At 41.5% G+C, this 17,421-nt stretch overlaps 1 protein-coding gene across 9 annotated transcripts in view; it reads left to right on the top strand.

Moving 5' to 3' along the window:
• Positions 1 to 6,144: 6,144 nt before the first annotated feature.
• The window catches only part of LOC121292896 (RAB3A interacting protein (rabin3)), a 79,965-nt gene continuing 68,688 nt past the window's right edge, over positions 6,145 to 17,421 (top strand). For 3 of the 9 annotated variants that reach the window (XM_041215357.1, XM_041215349.1, XM_041215353.1), the window contains exons 1-2: positions 6,145 to 6,322; positions 10,806 to 10,894. The gene's annotated coding sequence lies outside the window, so the exon portion shown is untranslated. Of the gene's footprint in view, positions 6,323 to 6,553; positions 6,780 to 10,805; positions 10,895 to 17,421 lie in introns of those variants that run through there. The other 6 variants (XM_041215355.1, XM_041215354.1, XM_041215350.1 and 3 more) reach the window with 5 other exon arrangements.

Here is a 17,421-nt window from a genome sequence, read left to right as displayed (position 1 = left end):
GGGCACCATCAACTGCACACATGTGGCCTTGAGAGCTCCCTGACAACAGCCACTGAAATTCATAAATAGAAAAGAATTTCATGCTCTGAACATCCAGCTAATTTTTGATCACAGAAGACAAATCCTGCATGTCAACCCCCTCACCCCCTTTTTTCTTAAAATTATTATATTTTTAAAAAATATATTTTTTCTTTTCCTACCTATTTCTATTATTATTTTAAAAATTTATTTCCATTCAGTGTTTTAACTCCACCTTTTAGCCTATTTCGATCCCTTTCCCTCACCCCACCCTCACTAGGGCCATTTGTTACTTGCTCGTCCTGCTTTCTACCCTTAATGTCACCAATAGCACAGCCTTTAGCTAATATCGCCACCGTCAACCCCCCTTTGACCTTTTGTCTATGACATCTTTGGCAATCTCTCCTTTGCCTCCACCTATCACTGGCCCTCTATCCAGCTCCACCTGCCCCACCCCTCTTAAACAGCTTATATTTCACCACATTTCTATTTCTCTTTAGTTCTGATGAAGAGTCATACGGATTCGAAATGTTAACTCTGTCTTCCTCTCCAAAGATGCTGTCAGACCTGCTGAGTTTTTCCAGCAATTTTTGTTTTTGTTTCAGATTTCCAGCATCCGCAGTACTTTGCTTTTATCCTGCATGTTTGTGCTCGGTACCCAGAGAGTTCTCACAACTCTTACATATTGACTCACTCACAGGTATCACAGATCTTTGAGGGACATTGATGCTTAGAGAGTTGGCTCCTCAGGTACAAAGGGTACCTCCCAAAGACCCGGTTGATGACATCGGTTAGCTGTCCATATAGTGCAGCAGAAGAGAGATCAATGCTGCACATTCCGCTGCAAGGTCCTGATGTTTGGACTGGTCAGATGGGTCTCTCCACTACTCACCACAGAGAGTGTCCTGCATCATCGTTGTTTGCTGTGTCCTTGTTATGGCACAGCAGATGGTAAATGCTGAGCTGCTCAAATCGCACTAGGAAACTTGAAACAGCTGCCACAGCTGTTTTTGCAATCTGTATTTTATTTCAAGATACATGCCTTGAATTCAGTAGTAATAAGTCCACTGGGTTTTAGAGGTTTTTTGCAAAACTAAATTAAACATTTATTAATAGAAGAAAAGATTTTAAGCACATACATAGGTCTATAAATTACTACTATAACTCCTAGCCCCCCCCTAATTAGTCTGACTCCCAGTAACGCCTCCATTAAGGCAACAGTAAAACAAAAAAGATTTCATCAGATCCAGGCAAAGCAGATAATACCCTGGACAGTGATATTCATCGTGAGTTTTCTTAGCTTTGGTCCCTGTATACAGCAACTTGATGCATAATGGCTGGAGGCTTTTCACACTTGTATTAGATCTTAGAATGCCTTCTCCCTTACACACAACCTTATCTCCTTTATACATATTTCTCCCTTTTTAATGTAAATGTCATTGTTCCAATATATCTTTGCAACTTTACTTTTTCCATAATACAAATCTTCCATAATACTCATATTATCAGTAACCTTTGGGAAAAATGAACACACTGTTTGACCTAGCTTCATATGGCTAAGTATAACATCTTATCATCTCTTTGAAATTCAAACTATTGCAAATGTTCCTCACGTCTCACATTTTAAAACTTCAGCCATGTTTACAGATTTAGCATTTCACACCTAGCTTTTCTTATGATAACTCAAAAGCTTGAAACTAGCCGTCAGCAATTCAATTAAATCACCCCCACATACATACACACAGAGAAAATAATACAAACCCCACTATTAACCTACCGTTACAATAAATCACAATAATATTATGAAAATTATTATATTTTCATGACAGCCATGCACAACCTAGTGCTGCAAAGTGGGGTGTGGTGCCTGAGGAAGACACTGAGGAGCTAGATGTCTCCTTGGATGAGGATGACGCTGAAAGGGATGTTTCTGAAGAGGGTGAGGATTTAGATGAGCCACATGAGGATGTCATTGCATGGGTACGATGCAGCAGAAGTGCATGTTACTACCTCATAGCTACAAGAGTCCAGGAGGAATAAAGTAATGACAAATTTTCACAATCGATGTTTCCTTCAGCCTTCGATGCATGGGATGCCCCAGCACCTCCATTCTCAGTTTGAACATCTCATCAAAAGGTCCAATATCTCATAATGATCACGGAAATATCATTAGTCACCGTATGCTCTAATGATCAACCTTGGAAGGGAGAGTTACCTTGGGAACCTGTGGCCACTGTGAGATGTGCCTAGCACTCCCTTAGATCTTGTCCTTGATTACTCCACATAGTATAGTCTTTTCACCCTTGGCCTCACCAAGTCAGTGTGCATGGCAGTTTTTAAATGGCTGCAATTCCAAATTACACGTTTCAATTTTTACATGAGATCAAATATATACAGTATCTATATGATGCAAGTGGTGGAATATTTGTCCTTACTTGGGGTCAGAACTTGATTTCTGGTCCCAAGGAATGGGATTGGCTGAAGGTTGGTGCTGTTAGAGTGGACTAAGAGTAATCTGAGGCTCTCCAATGGTTTAGGAGACAGACCCATGAATGTTCATAATCCAGTATAGTCTATGGTAATCTGGAGCACTCTGAGTGCAATCTGCGGTAATTGGGGGATGATCAGGGCAGCCCATGAGCACTCTGAGGTTGTCGGACTGGCGTGATGATTCATCAGGAATCTGTAAGTGCTGGTGTGCGGCTTTGGTTGTCTTTCTTGTTCAACTATTGATCTTAAAATGCTATATTGCTGAATATATTTTCTTCTCCACAGCACTCTAGTGATTGCTGTGTCCTTTCTTGTCTCCGGATATCTTCATTCTCTATAGCTACAAGGAGGCATTGTTTAACAGTCAGCTCTTCACCTGGATTAAACTGAGTAGCATTCCATTATTTGTGAGACATAGCTGTATTGAGCAGCACCAGTCAAGTGTGGAGAGTAATAAACTTGCTGTGTGAAGCTAACATTTTAAAGTTAAGTGGGAGGCAGGGTCAGCAGGCATGATGTTGAGGAAGCAAAGGTTGATACATGGTTGATGTGCTGATGAGTATCAGATTAGTGATCAGGCAATGGGGGAGTAAGTGGTGCAGAAGTGGCTGAGATGGCACAGCAATGAAGTAGTGATCCTGGTGGCAGCAATGAAGTATCAATTGTCCAGGTGGTGGCAGTAAAGGAATGGAAATCAGGAGATAATGAAGGCTGGCAAAAAAAAAATCACTGAAGACGAGTTTGTAGAAGAAAATGTTACTTTCAACAAGACAAGGATGTCTCAAGCAGTAGAGAATTTTGAGAAAGGGATGATTGTAATAGCGTTTGACAAGAGCAGAACCCGAACATGGCGCTGTCATTACAGATATTATCTTGATCTAACACCAACATGTGTAGGATGCAGGGACATAGGACGCCTTTGAATTGCTGTCAGCAAAACCTGTCTTAAAAAACAGATGAAGTTTGGTTTTGATATATACTGCAATTTTCTCATTTACCAATTGTTCAGTTTTGCCAGCCTCTATGTGAAAATTTCAGAGGAACATCACTCTTACAATTTGCACTATATATGCCATATGATTAAACTAAAAAATTCTACGTGGCATATTTCTTTTAGAAGGGAATTATTTTTGAAACCTCTATCTGCGGTGAAGGTGGCAGAAATCTATGATATATTAATAGATTAATATATTAAGAAGGGTGAGTAGCGTCAAGATGCCAAAGATGCTACATCAATAGATGAGGGATAACAACATAACAAATCGATTTACAATGGAACAACCCCTAATATTCTCCCATACTGACTACTTAGCAATCCTGATGAAAACTGTCCCATAAAAAATAAAATTGCATAAACTCAAATAAAACATGCTCAGACAAACTGAATTAGTCTGTAAGAAAATGGAACTTGTTAGAAAGAAATTGCAGCCATTCCCCCACCCCCTCATCCCCACTTCCCTTGCAACATTCTGTACCCAACCTACCATTGAACAAAAATACATGCTGAGATCAGGTGCCATTCTCTTAATCTAACTGTTCAGACATTGCTTTCACTTTCATCATATGCCCCACTGAATCACCCAATAAATAGAGATAGCAACTGAACCCCTCCACCAACATTCTGCATATATTAGATGCTTTGCTCTCAGTTGCACTGGTCAGGCATTATGTTCAATACCAACCAAATAAAGTTCAGGCATCATTCTTCCAAACCCATCATTCAGATATCAAGTCCAATTCACTGTCTTTTGTTATTCCTGAATCACCTCTCCCTGCTCTGTCCTCCTCTGCTTCCATTTCCTTGTCTCCCATTTCTGCTTTCTCCATTCCCTCTCCTTCCCTCCACTTTCTCCATTGATCTTTATAGATGTCTGTGCATCTCAGATCTATATGTCGCAATGGAGATAGGTGGAACTTAAAAAGGTTTTCTAGTTTCAATTTACCTGAGCATTTGGTAACTGGGAAGAGACTATACTGAAAGGGTGCTTCTATTAGCAGGCTCCAGGCACTTAGGGCTCAGCAGAGTCCTAGGGAGCTGAGAAGGTGGTGGAAGGTCATTGGTTTCATGCTGAAGAGGGCTAGGGCTCAGAAGAAATCTTGGAAGCCCTGGAAGACTGGAGTTCATAGAAACCAGGGGCAGTGCCAGTTTAGTGAAACTAGCAGCCTTTGAAAGAGTTGGAAGTGTGCGGTAATTAGAGGCAGGAGTGCAGCTTTGTGAATCCTGTGGAAGCAGTTTCGGGAGAAGAGATTGAACTATTGGGAGGTGAGCAGTCATTGAGGCAATCTGAGTCAGAGTGGCTTTTGAAGGAATGCGGAGGCTAAAGCTTTGAAAGTGGATAGTTGAAACCCCTCATGAAGGAGACAGAGTTTTAATGAGATATTGTGACTCAGTGGTCACTGATGTCTGGGTGGGTTACTGAGAAATCCATGTGATCTGTCTTGGTCGCATCTGCCATTTAATGTGCAGTGTGGTGTGTTTGACCTACTAATTCATATTTACCTCATGTCAATTCTGAAAGTTAGAATATAAGATAGATATTGTAATTTGTTTTACTTTTCTGACTTTGTGCAATAAAGTTTATTTTGTTTGTTTAATACCATGGAATCTTGTGGCTTTATTCTCCTTGTGGGTAACTGAGATTTCAAACTTTGTCTGTTTTAAACAAAAAGTTACTGGTCCCTAACTGGATCATAACAATATGTATAATTCAGATGTGTATATGTTACATATAAGATCTATGCATATAGGTGTTGTATATACAAGATGTGGGTGTAAATTAGATGTACATTTGTGCTATTTGTAGAAAACTTATATCTACATAATTTGGATATGCACATACACTGAACAATTCGGAGCCAGATGCAGTTGCTGAGGAAGGAGGTATTGGCTGTAAAATTGAGGTGGGCATTTGTAGAAGAGAAGTGGCAGTGAATTAAAAACAAATATAAGAGCAAAATACTCTGGATGCTAGAAATCTGAAATAAAAAAATATACTCAGCAGGTTTGACAGCATCTCTGGAGAGAAAAGCAGAGTTAATGTTGAATGCAAGTTCTGAAGAAGGGTCATTGACCTGAAATGTCAACAATTATTCTCTCCAAACAGATTCTGCTGATTATTCCTAGCATCTTCTGTTTTTACTTCAGATTTCCAACATCCACAATATTTTACTCATGCACATACACTTTACATGACTACAGGTACATGTGGGTCTGACAGCATGTGGTGAGGGAGACAAAGATAACGTTTCGAGTCTGTATGACTCTTCTACAGATCTGCAGAACACTCATAAGGACTCGAAACGTTATCTCTATCTCTCTCTCCACAGATGCTGTCAGACCTGCTGCATTTTTTCAGCATTTTTGTTTTCGTTTCAGATTTCCAGCATCCGCGGTATTTTGCCTTTATACAGGTAAAATGTGTCCGCGCAGCTGCAGAGGTGGGGAAAACAGCCGGTACTGCGCAGCCGCAGAAGTAAGGAAGGTGAAACAGCCGGTATTGCGCGGCCGCAGAAGTAAGAAAGGTGAGATAGCCGGTGATACGCAGCCGCAGAGGTGGTGGAAAGAAACAGCTGGTACCGGGTACCGGCTACTACCGCCGCCGGGGGGGGGGGGCGGCAGCTGGTACTGCGCAGCCGCAGTAGCTCGCTGGAGGTGTGCAAGTCTCGGAGCCGAAGGGCAAAGCAGGTGGAGGAAAGTTGAGTGTGGCTGGGATAAAGATAGCGCGTCTGAGGTGAAAAAAAATTAACTACAGCGTCGACTCTGGAGTTTTTTTCGTCGATTTAAGGTGAAGGTTTATTGTTCGGCAGGTGTCAGGTGAGGGAATGGCTGTGACGTTAAATGAAACCTTATGTTTTTTTTACCTGGAGAGTCCTGGGCAGCATCCCCGGGGCCCTGTTGATGCCCGTCTCCACCCACCCCCATCCCCTCCCCTCCCCTCCCCATTTTTGCCGGATCCAGGACGTTCCGCGTGACCAACGGCTTTAACGGTGCAACGTTCCATTATTTTCCAACTTGGTTCCACTAAAGGGGAAGTGGCGGGGGTTCTGATTTTTATGAATGGACCGAGCTGTCACCGCGGCGGGGATGCCGCCTGCACCCCGAGCCCCTTGTTGATTCAGTCCTTTTGAGGGGGGGCGGTGAAGGAAGGCTCTGCCTCTCGCATCTCTTGCTAAGTGAGAGCCCTCCTCTCGGCCTTGTCGCAGCGGTCAAACCCCGCACTGCTGCCCGTGTTTCTGCTGGAAATGGACTTCAGTTTATGACCGTGCATCAGGTTGGATAAACATTTTTTTCTTGATTTTATGTAAAAACCCAGCAGCTCCTGAGAAGGATCCTGTTCGCTGCACCCGCTCTATTATGATGGGATTTAGGACGGGGGGGTGTGGTGTGGAAATAAAAGCAAATGTATTTAACAGTATTGATGAAAGGGGAGGATAATCTACAAAGAGCTTGCATTTAATACTGCAAGAATTCTGGGATTATGCAAATCTTGGCTGCTAGAAGAGTGGTGTAGGCATCAGTTTCTTATGTTGCAATCAGGAAGGCAAATTTAGTTTAGTTCACTGCAAAGAAAAAATTGCCCAGCCACAGTGTACATCATTTTGCTTGCAGTCACCGTACTGTTCTTTTGACAAGAAATGTATGTGATATGTTAACACTATCATTTCCTTTGTCTTTGAATAGCTAGCAAAACACCGGATTATAGATTTCTGGATCACCCATACATCTTACATATTGCAGGATTATTCAGATTAAAACGTGCAGCTCTGAGTTCACACCCTTATGGTGTAGTTGTAGTGTTTTGCGTCTTTTAAGTCCTCCTATACTCATGCGAATCCCTGGCGGAAAGCTTTATAACAGTATTTGCTGACAAACCATCTGGCTATCTGAATCCACTCTGTCTTTGTTTATCAACCTTTTCCTCACAGCATGGAAGTATTGCCTGCTGTCATCATCACCATCTTTTATCTCAATACTCCTGTAGTTACTGTCCATCTTTATTTCTCATATGTTAAAATAAGTATTATGTAATAGGACCTCCAAACTCTCCCTCCAGCAGCACTGCCGTACCCTTTTTCAAAGCTGAGCGTGCCCCCAGTTTCATTTTATCCTTCGGCTCATCCGACGCCTCAACAAGAAACTTTTTCTCTTTCTCTCAAGTGCTAAGGAACGCAAGCTCCAACAACTCATCGACACCAACACTCACCTAGGACCCTCCACCCCTGCCTGTCCCTCCGTCCCCACCCTTTCTTCCAATCCCAACCCCAGCCATGTATTCACTATACCCCCTGACCTTCCCCTCTCCGATGCTGAACGTTCAGTGCTCAGCAAAGGACTTAGTTTCATACCCTTACGCCCTCACCTCAATGAATTTCGGGCTCGGCATGATACTGAACTCTTCTTCCGCTGTCTTTGTCTCCGGGCTCACTTCTTTGGGCAGGAGTCCTCTCCCAGTTCAACAGATCCTTTTACCCATCTCCAATATTCTCCCTCCACCTGGACCCCTCCCTCTGGATTCTTACCTTCTCTTGATCTTTTCATTGAGAACTGTCGGCGCGACATTAGTCGTCTCAATTTCTCTGCTCCTCTCACCCATTCTAACCTGTCTCTCTCTGAACTTACTGCACTCCATTCTCTCAGGTCCAACCCTGATATTGTCATCAAACCCGCTGACAAGGGTGGTGCTGTTGTTGTCTGGCGCACTGACCTCTACCTCGCGGAGGCTGAGCGTCAACTCGCAGACACTTCCTCCTACCTTTCCCTGGACCATGACCCCACCACTGAACATCAAGCCATTGTTTCCAGGACTGTCACTGACCTCATCTCCTCTGGGGATCTCCCTCCCACAGCTTCCAACGTGATAGTCGCCCAACCTCGGACGGCCCGCTTCTATCTCCTACCCAAAATCCACAAACAGGACTGCCCCGGTAGACCGATCATTTCAGCTTGCTCCTGCCCCACAGAACTCATTTCTCGTTATCTTGACTCCCTTCTCTCTCCCCTTGTCCAGTCCCTTCCCACCTACATCCGTGATTCCTCTGACACCTTACGTCACATCAACAATTTCCAGTTCCCTGGCCCCAACCGCTTCCTCTTCACCATGGACATCCAATCCCTCTACACCTCCATCCCCCACCAGGATGGTCTGAGGGCCCTTAGCTTCCTCCTCGAACAGAGGCCCGAACAATCCCCATCCACCACTACTCTCCTCCGTCTGGCTGAACTTGTTCTCACGCTGAACAATTTCTCCTTCAACTCCTCTCACTTCCTCCAAATAAAAGGTGTGGCTATGGGTACCCGCATGGGCCCCAGCTATGCCTGTCTCTTTATGGGGTATGTGGAACATTCCTTGTTGCAGTCCTACTCCGACCCCCTTCCACAACTCTTTCTCCGGTACGTCGATGATTACTTCGGTGCCGCTTCATGCTCTCGTCGGGACTTGGAAAAATTTATTAATTTTGCTTCCAATCTCCACCCCTCCATCATTTTCACGTGGTCCATCTCTGACACTTCCCTTCCCTTCCTTGACCTCTGTCTCAATCTCTGGTGATAGACTGTCCACCAATATTCATTACAAACCCACCGACTCCCACAGCTATCACGACTACAGCTCCTCACACCCTGCTTCCTGTAAAGACTCCATCCCATTCTCTCAGTTCCTTCGCCTCCGTTGCATCTGTTCTGATGATGCTACCTTCAAAAACAGTTCCTCTGATATGTCCTCCTTCTTCCTTAACCGAGGTTTTCCACCCACGGTCGTTGACAGGGCCCTCAACCGTGTCCGGCCCATCTCCCGCGCATCCGCCCTCACGCCTTCTCCTCCCTCCCAGAAACATGATAGGGTCCCCCTTGTCCTCACTTATCACCCCACCAGCCTCCGCATTCAAAGGATCATCCTCCGCCATTTCTGCCAACTCCAGCATGATGCCACCACCAAACACATCTTCCCTTCACCCCCCTTATCGGCATTCCGTAGGGATCACTCCCTCCGGGACACCCTGGTCCACTCCTCCATCACCCCCTACTCCTCAACCCCCTCCTATGGCACCACCCCATGCCCACGCAAAAGATGCAACACCTGCCCCTTCACTTCCTCTCTCCTCACCGTCCAAGGACCCAAACACTCCTTTCAAGTGAAGCAGCATTTCACTTGCATTTCCCCCAACTTAGTCTACTGCATTCGTTGCTCCCAATGTGGTCTCCTCTACATTGGAGAGACCAAACGTAAACTGGGCGACTGCTTTGCAGAACACCTGCGGTCTGTCCGCAAGAATGACCCAAACCTCCCTGTCGTTTGCCATTTTAACACTCCACCCTGCTCTCTTACCCACATGTCTGTCCTTGGCTTGCTGCATTGTTCCAGTGAAGCCCAGCGCAAACTGGAGGAACAACACCTCATCTTCCGACTAGGCACTTTACAGCCTTCCGGACTGAATATTGAATTCAACAACTTTAGGTCGTGAGCTCCCTCCCCCATCCTCACCCCCTTTCTGTTTCTCCCTTCCTTTTCTCTTTTTTTTCCAATAAATTATAAAGATTTTCCTTTTCCCACCTATTTCCATTATTTAAAAAAAAAACACCCCCACTAGAGCTATACCTTGAGTGCCCTACCATCCATTCTTAATTAGCGCATTCGTTTAGATAATATCACCAACTTTAACTTTAACACCTATGTGTTCTATTGTACTATTGTTGTTGACATTTTTTGATGATCTGCTTCTATCACTGCTTGTTTGTCCCTACAACCATACCCCCCCCCCCCCCACAACCTCTCTCTCTCTCTCTTTCTCCGCCCCCCACACACACACCTTAAACCAGCTTATATTTCAACTCTTTCTTGGACTCGAACTCAAGTTCTGTCGAAGGGTCATGAGGACTCAAAACGTCAACTCTTTTCTTCTCCGCCGATGCTGCCAGAACCTGCTGAGTTTTTCCAGGTAATTCTGTTTTTGTTTTTGTTTGGTATGTAATAGGACTTTCGTTTGTTGAAATCAATGAAAAGAAAGCTTTAGTGATATATGTATGTCTGTGAACTAAATTGCGATGAGTCTTTTATTTGCCCTTTATGTAATAGATATATCTATGTATACTGTATGAATTCAAGAAAATGAGACATACTATTAATAGTTAAGAGTAGAGTTGAAATTACATTGAAGGTTAAGTTTGTAGAATAGTATTAAGGCTTGATTCAATGGAGGCAACAGGAGTGATGAGATTATCACATTGCAATCCATACTGTGAATTTCCTTGGTTAAAGTAGTGAAATTATAGAGTACGTACCTTTTCTTATTATTTGCAGTTTCTCTCACTCTGCTTCTGGATCACGTTGAATGATTATATATTGTGATGTTATCCCTAATCCTGAGTGATTCAACAGTTGGTTACTGGGTAAGTTAAGTAAGAACTCTGAAGTTCACAGTGGTAACCTTGTGAAGTTGTGGGCCAATTTTGATTACTGTGGCTTTCATGGCAAACAGGGGAGTTGAGGGTTATGTGAGCAGGCAGGAGAGTGGAGTGGAGGCCACTATAAGATCATGGCTATTCTGATTGAATGGTGGAGTAGGCTCAAGGGACTAAATGGCCTACTCCTCCTGTTTCTATGTTCTATCAAATTCCCATCACAATGGGAAATGTGTAAAGCCACTATCTTTCCAGTACTAGAATACATTATTGGCTCTAAAAATTAAACATATAAGAATAATATACTCATTCTTCACTATGGTGCTTTAAAATATCGAACCTGAAATCATTCCAAACCCCCTTCATCTCTTCGTGGGACAATTAGTCTGAGGTATGGATGAAAAGCTTATCAGGTCTATCACTGTCTGAGAAACAATTGACTGAAAAGGGGCAGCTGCAGCTTTTCCCTTTCACTCTTCCATAGGATTTTTCTCTTTCATACAAAAGGCAATTTCTTAAATTTGTGTTATGTTAAGTGTATTTTATTCTAAACTGCATTTTGGTTAATAGCCCTATATTTACATTTTATTTTCTTTGGCCTCTTTCCTAGTACAGGCTTCATTCCTCTCCAACTGTCTGAGGCTGAACCAGACCCTTGGTAATCAGAGTGTCATATTTGATTCCCCTGATGAGCTTCCATCACCAAGGCTACCTACCTCCATTTTCATAACATAGCCCAACTCTGCCTTGCCTCAGCTTATTTGCTGCTGAAATCCTCATGAATGTCTGTGTTACCTTTAGCTTTAACAATTCCTTGTTGCTTGGGCCAGTGGCAGCACAGAGCCAATACCTATTGGGGCTAAAGCACAAGGCATTGATGCAAGTGCTCTTCTGGTAGACCTCCCATCTTTGATTCTATATAAAACTTGAACTCATTCCAAACTCTGCCTGCCTCCTAATTTGCACCAAGTTCCATGCTTCAATTTTAACCTTCTCATCCTTGTTTTAAAATTCTTCCATGGCCTCACCCCTTTCTCTCTCCCTAACCTCCTCCAGCCCTGCAACCCTCAGATCTCTGCATTCCCCTAGTTTTGTCCTCTTGAGCACCCCTGATTTTAACTGCTGCATTATTGGCAGTCTTGCCTTCAGCTGCCTCTGCCCTAGGTCCTGGGATTTGCTCCTGAAAGCTCTCCACCTTTCTAGCTCTTTTCTCCTTTAAAACATTCCTTTTAAAATACAGGTCTTTGACCAAACTTTTTGATATCTCCCTATTATCCCCTTATGAAGCTCAGTATCAAATTTTGTTTGATAAAGCTCCTTTGCAGCTACATCTTTTGAGGTGATACTAATTAGATGCAAGATTTTTTAAAATTTAAACTTAAATTTTAAATGAGCAGCATGCCTTGTTGCTGGTGGTGAAATTGCTAGTGTTACACGTTGTCACTTTCTTCATCCCATCCTTTTAATGAAAAGCCGGGAACTAAAAATTACAAGCACTGTAACGCTCCTGCTTGCTTGCAGTACTTTATATTATACTATTTTATATTATACCATATTATATTATACTATTTTATACTACACTTTTACTCGGTAGGCTGCAACTGCTCATTCCTGGCCATTTGCAGTTTAAACATGTTTTTCAGGCAGTGAGCATGTCTCACTTCATCAGACTTTGAGATGGGTCAAAGGAGGTAGGATTGATTTTTGTTATTTAATATTTAATTTTAAAGTACCCCCCCCCCCGAAGGAATTATATATCTTGCTATTGATCTATATGCTTTGCATCCAAATATACAATAAAAATCTTGGATTACATGCACTTTTTCATCTGACCTGTTGTATTTTTGTCACAATTTTTATTAAATTTTTCTGCTATAATTTTTAATGTGCACATTTATAATGAAAAACAACTTTGTAAGCTTGTCGTTCTCTAGTCTGATCACCATTTGCAGGTAGTTGTAACTGTTAGTGTGAAAAATGTCTACTGGCAGTTATCAATATGTGTGGACACAAAATTTATAATGGAATTGTAAAAATAAGGCCAGAAGATATAACTGTTAAAATAGGAACTGAAATACATCCGTGTGCTCTGATCCAATAATCTCCCACTCTACCTGTACCTTAAGACTACTTGCTCGTCAAGTCAATCCTTAGGTACACCATCATTCGAGTCTGAGTTGTAATTTATTGTGACCTTGGAAATTCTATAAAAGTGGTGGCTTATCACCTTGTCTGAGTTTTTTTTTAAAGAAATAGGGGCATTCACTTCAAAATGTCCATTTTATAAAAATAATTAGTTAGTGCCACAGATACTTTATTATGAGGATTTATCGTGAATGGTTTTGTTTTAATTTGCCAATCTCTTAGAGACTGCAAGAATTGACTACGGGCAATGGAAATGTTAGATTGGGTAATGACAGTCTTCAGAGATGAAAGTTACTGATACTGTTAGAACAGTGGAAAATTGAACTTTATTCTGCACATGTATTTGGAGGGGTGTTTGATGATTTTTTTTGAAAGTACCATTTTATTTCCTTTGGAATGATGTTCATCTACTTCGTAAAATTTACCCAAAATGGACCTTTTTCCTGCCAATTGTCGCATTTTCAATGTTTTCCCTGAACACACACAAACTAATTTTAATTAATATGCACTTCTTCCTGAATATTGTAGCGGTGAGATATTTTCCATCTTAAAAGGACTATATGCATTTGTAAACAGTGGTTTCTTTTACATTCTAATTTGGCTATTGAGTGTTTATGCCAATGCTTTGTACTGAACTGTAAATAATTTATTTTCTATTCTTTGTGCTTGTAAATAAATAAAGAAGGCATGTAAGCTTGTGTGACAGCTGATATTTGTAACATGCTGAAAGCAGGCACAAAAAATGATTTGGAAATATCAGTTTAAAAAGTGGATTTAGAGGTAAGAATTGATGAGTTTTGATGTTTTGAGATTAATATCATTAATCGCTTTTGTCGGTGTTAATTTTTTACTCTGCAGAATTAGCTTTTAAATTGCTCTGTTTCCTGCAAAACAATATCTTTTTGTAATTATAAAGGACCAGGATAAAGGTTTACAAGATTAAAGAGTAAATCAAAGCAAATAGGGAAGTGGTAGGAGGTAGAAATTTGATTGTACTCTGGGACTGCCCATTCATGTGGTCCCATGGATAAGAATAAAATTGCTACTGGCCCCTTACTATCAGGAGTGTAGCCAGCACTACCTGCACTATACATCGGCTACACGCCTGCACGAGGTACTGCCTCTCACAAACAAGCTGATGTTTAGGAAGTAGAAGATAAAAGATGCAGATGCTGGAAATCTGAAACAAAATCCGAAAATGCTGGAAAAACTCAGCAGGCCTGACAACATCTGTGGAGAGAGAAACAGAGATAATGTTTCATGTCCGTATGACTCGTAGCTCTGAAGAAGAGTCATGCACACTCAAACCATTAACTCTGTTTCTCTCTCCACAGATGCTGTCAGACCTGCTGAGTTTTTCCAACATTTTCTGTTTTTTGTGTAAGGGAGTCCTTTTCTACTCATAAAATATACCAGGGCGGTGATAGGGCAAACACAAGGCAATGTAGGTACCTGGCAAACTGGAGGAGCTTGACCCTGCTTCCCTGTGTCTGTAAGGAAAGAATTGTTAGCGTTTCTCCTTGTGTCATGAGCCTCAGTGATTTCTCTGTTACAATGAACAGCAACCTGGGAGATGTCATTGTCACCTGCTCTGGCTTGAAAGGAGCCTGTTGCATTAAAGCTAAGGGCCTTGCAGACATAAGCTGTGCACTCCATATCCTTATTCAAGGCTCTAGCTTTTACTGCAGAAGGTGACATAACTTGGTGGTAGTCTTTTTCATGAAGTAAAGCTGCTGACCAATTGCTTCCCAGTGAAGTTAAGGTAGAAATGTTCATTGAAGACCTGCTGTGACTATAGCTTCTTGTGCAGGCCCCAGCAACCTCCTCCCAGCTGCACTTGCTGCCTCCTGGCCGTGTTCTCTCATCCTCCAGTCCCAAAGGCACTATTACCAGATCATCCTGGACTGCAAAACTTTTTCTGATTCCCAATTGTTGTAAATTTTGCCTTTTAATTATAAATAATATCATATCAGACTTGTATAGAAGTAAGGAAAGAATGTATAACTTTAAATTCTGGATTGAATTATGTCTTGCACACCTTGGTCCAATTACACCCTCCCTCTGACCCCAGCTAACATGAAGACTTCCTGTGAGAAACCTGGGATATCAATTGGTATATTATGCTTATTGTCACAATGCTCATGGTTCAGAATTATGCGTGTGAATTTAAGAGAAAAAAGTGACCAAAAATTCCATTTGTCGTCTTACGTAGAAAATACTACTGCAGTTTTATGAGCCAGTTGTCATATATTATTACTAATTAGTGTTCAATACATACACATTCCTTATCATCATTTACTGCTAGTATTTCTTTATTCCTCATAATTATTCAAGCCAGCTTATTGAACACAGCCAAGTCTAATCCTTCTCAGTAAAGTGTAAATTGGAAATGGTGAGGCCAGATTTGTTTTTTTTTAAAAAAAATGGATTTGTCTGCCAAAACAAATTTCTGTTGCAACAGTTGTTTCATATATTGCATTCAGGGAGAGACGTGCATGGGTCTATGTGTCCGGTCAGTTTGTAATATAAAGCTGCAAACAAGGTAGTTTTTCATGTGACGAGATATGATATGTAAGTTGTTTTTTCTCATAGGTTATTATAATATATAAAATGCAGTCATCCCATTATTTAATCCATTTGCTGTTACTAGTATTTTTTTTTAGAAGAATATCTTCTTCTTGCCGTTGAATGTGTGTACTTTTTTTGGGGGTGGTGGAAGGGGCCACTGCTGACTTTCAATGTTTACATTAGGCTCGTTTATGATACCATCAAATTTGCTGCGCTTTGAGGAAGTGCATGTTGAATGGTGCATTAGAGCTTAGGAGGAAAAAGATTGGAAATTCAGGTAGTACAGAACATAGTGTTGATGAGACGCAAAAAAGTTTGCTTTGGACAGAGTGACCGATTGCACTGTTTCAAGTTGGTTGTAATCTTTTATATTTCCTGAGGGTGGCTTTTGTAGTTGTTAAAAATCACAGTATATTGCAAGTATGTTGGTCCTGAGAGAGTGCTATTTCTTTTTCTCTTCACTTCACTTCACTTCCCTTTCCTCTCACCAGCCTCCCACTTTCTTCATAGTCCAAAGCATTTGTAGTTAGGATCTGATGGCCCATTCAACTTTTTCATAGATGCTGACATTGTTTTCAGTTAGTTGACCTTCCAGTTGGTGCAGTTGAATGGAAAATGGAACTTGACACACCTCTCTACGCACTTACTTGACTGTTCGATACTGAGGAAGCGTAGGTGTGAAATATGAGACTAGGATTTAAGCTGGTTTCCTTGAATGACACCAATATTATAATTATTGGGTCTGCTGAAGGTGCTGTTATTGAAACACATTTAAATTAGCAATAGTGCATGCTCAAGTTGAATGATCAATTTTGAAATAACATGCATAGCAGTATCTCTTGCAATATGAAAGAATGACTTCCTTTTCAAGTGTTTTGATGATGTGAACCAATCCCTATTATGTGAAATTTGCCTAGCTTTTGCTATTAGGTGGTAATGAGAGAACAACCATAAAGTTATATTTACAATTTCTTCATCCCAGTTTGAACCTTCCATGAAGTTTGGGGTCTATTGCTTGCGACCAGATCAGCCATGATCTTAGTGAATGATGGAACGGGCTCGAAGGGCTGAATGGCCTACCCCTGCCCCTAAGTCCTATGTTCTGTGGTTTTTCATAAAACCATTATAAAAAAGGCAGATATAATGCACATGTGCGAGCATCAGTTTGCCTTCTGGGAGGCCTTCCTAAGGTAGGTGCCAATGCAGTCAGAGATGCACTTAATTTATATTTCTCGTCCTCTTCTGGAGCGAGGCTGAAACACAATTTTGTGTAAGTCAGGCCCTTGAAATCCGGCCATAACAGTTTCATAACAGCTATTTATGAAGATAGGTAGAGGATATTGAACATGCTCTTGCTTGAAAAATACAGACATTTGAAGCCACTTAGTGCTGTGGATTTCTTGTGTCCTGAATGGTTTGTAAATAAGCAAAACAAATATACCATAAAATACTGAAAATCTTGGTTTGAAAGCTGATATATTGTGTGTGAATGAATACGTTAATGGAATGACGTATTCAGTGGGTATTGAGCAAAGCAAAGGTTTTAATATCTGCAATGAGTCGATATTAAAGTACCTAATCAAGGTGTTTTAGAGATCACGAGTGTTAAGTTTTAGTATTCTGAATCCTAAAATTAGATTGCAGCTTTGAATGAGTACTTTAGCAAAAATAGCTAAGCCCATCTATAATAGCTTGATCAGAATTTGAGTGGGGTATTGTAATCATATTGTTCAAATTACTTTATTGCTGAAGCTCAATTTTGTAGCCCATGGCTGCCTGAACACCTCATTACTTTCTCTGTG

Source organism: Carcharodon carcharias, chromosome 21 (assembly GCF_017639515.1).
Source record: "Carcharodon carcharias isolate sCarCar2 chromosome 21, sCarCar2.pri, whole genome shotgun sequence".
NCBI classification, from domain to species: Eukaryota; Metazoa; Chordata; class Chondrichthyes; order Lamniformes; family Lamnidae; genus Carcharodon; species Carcharodon carcharias.
Note: the sequence above shows the minus strand (reverse complement) of the source record. Positions and strands in the feature narration are given on the sequence as shown.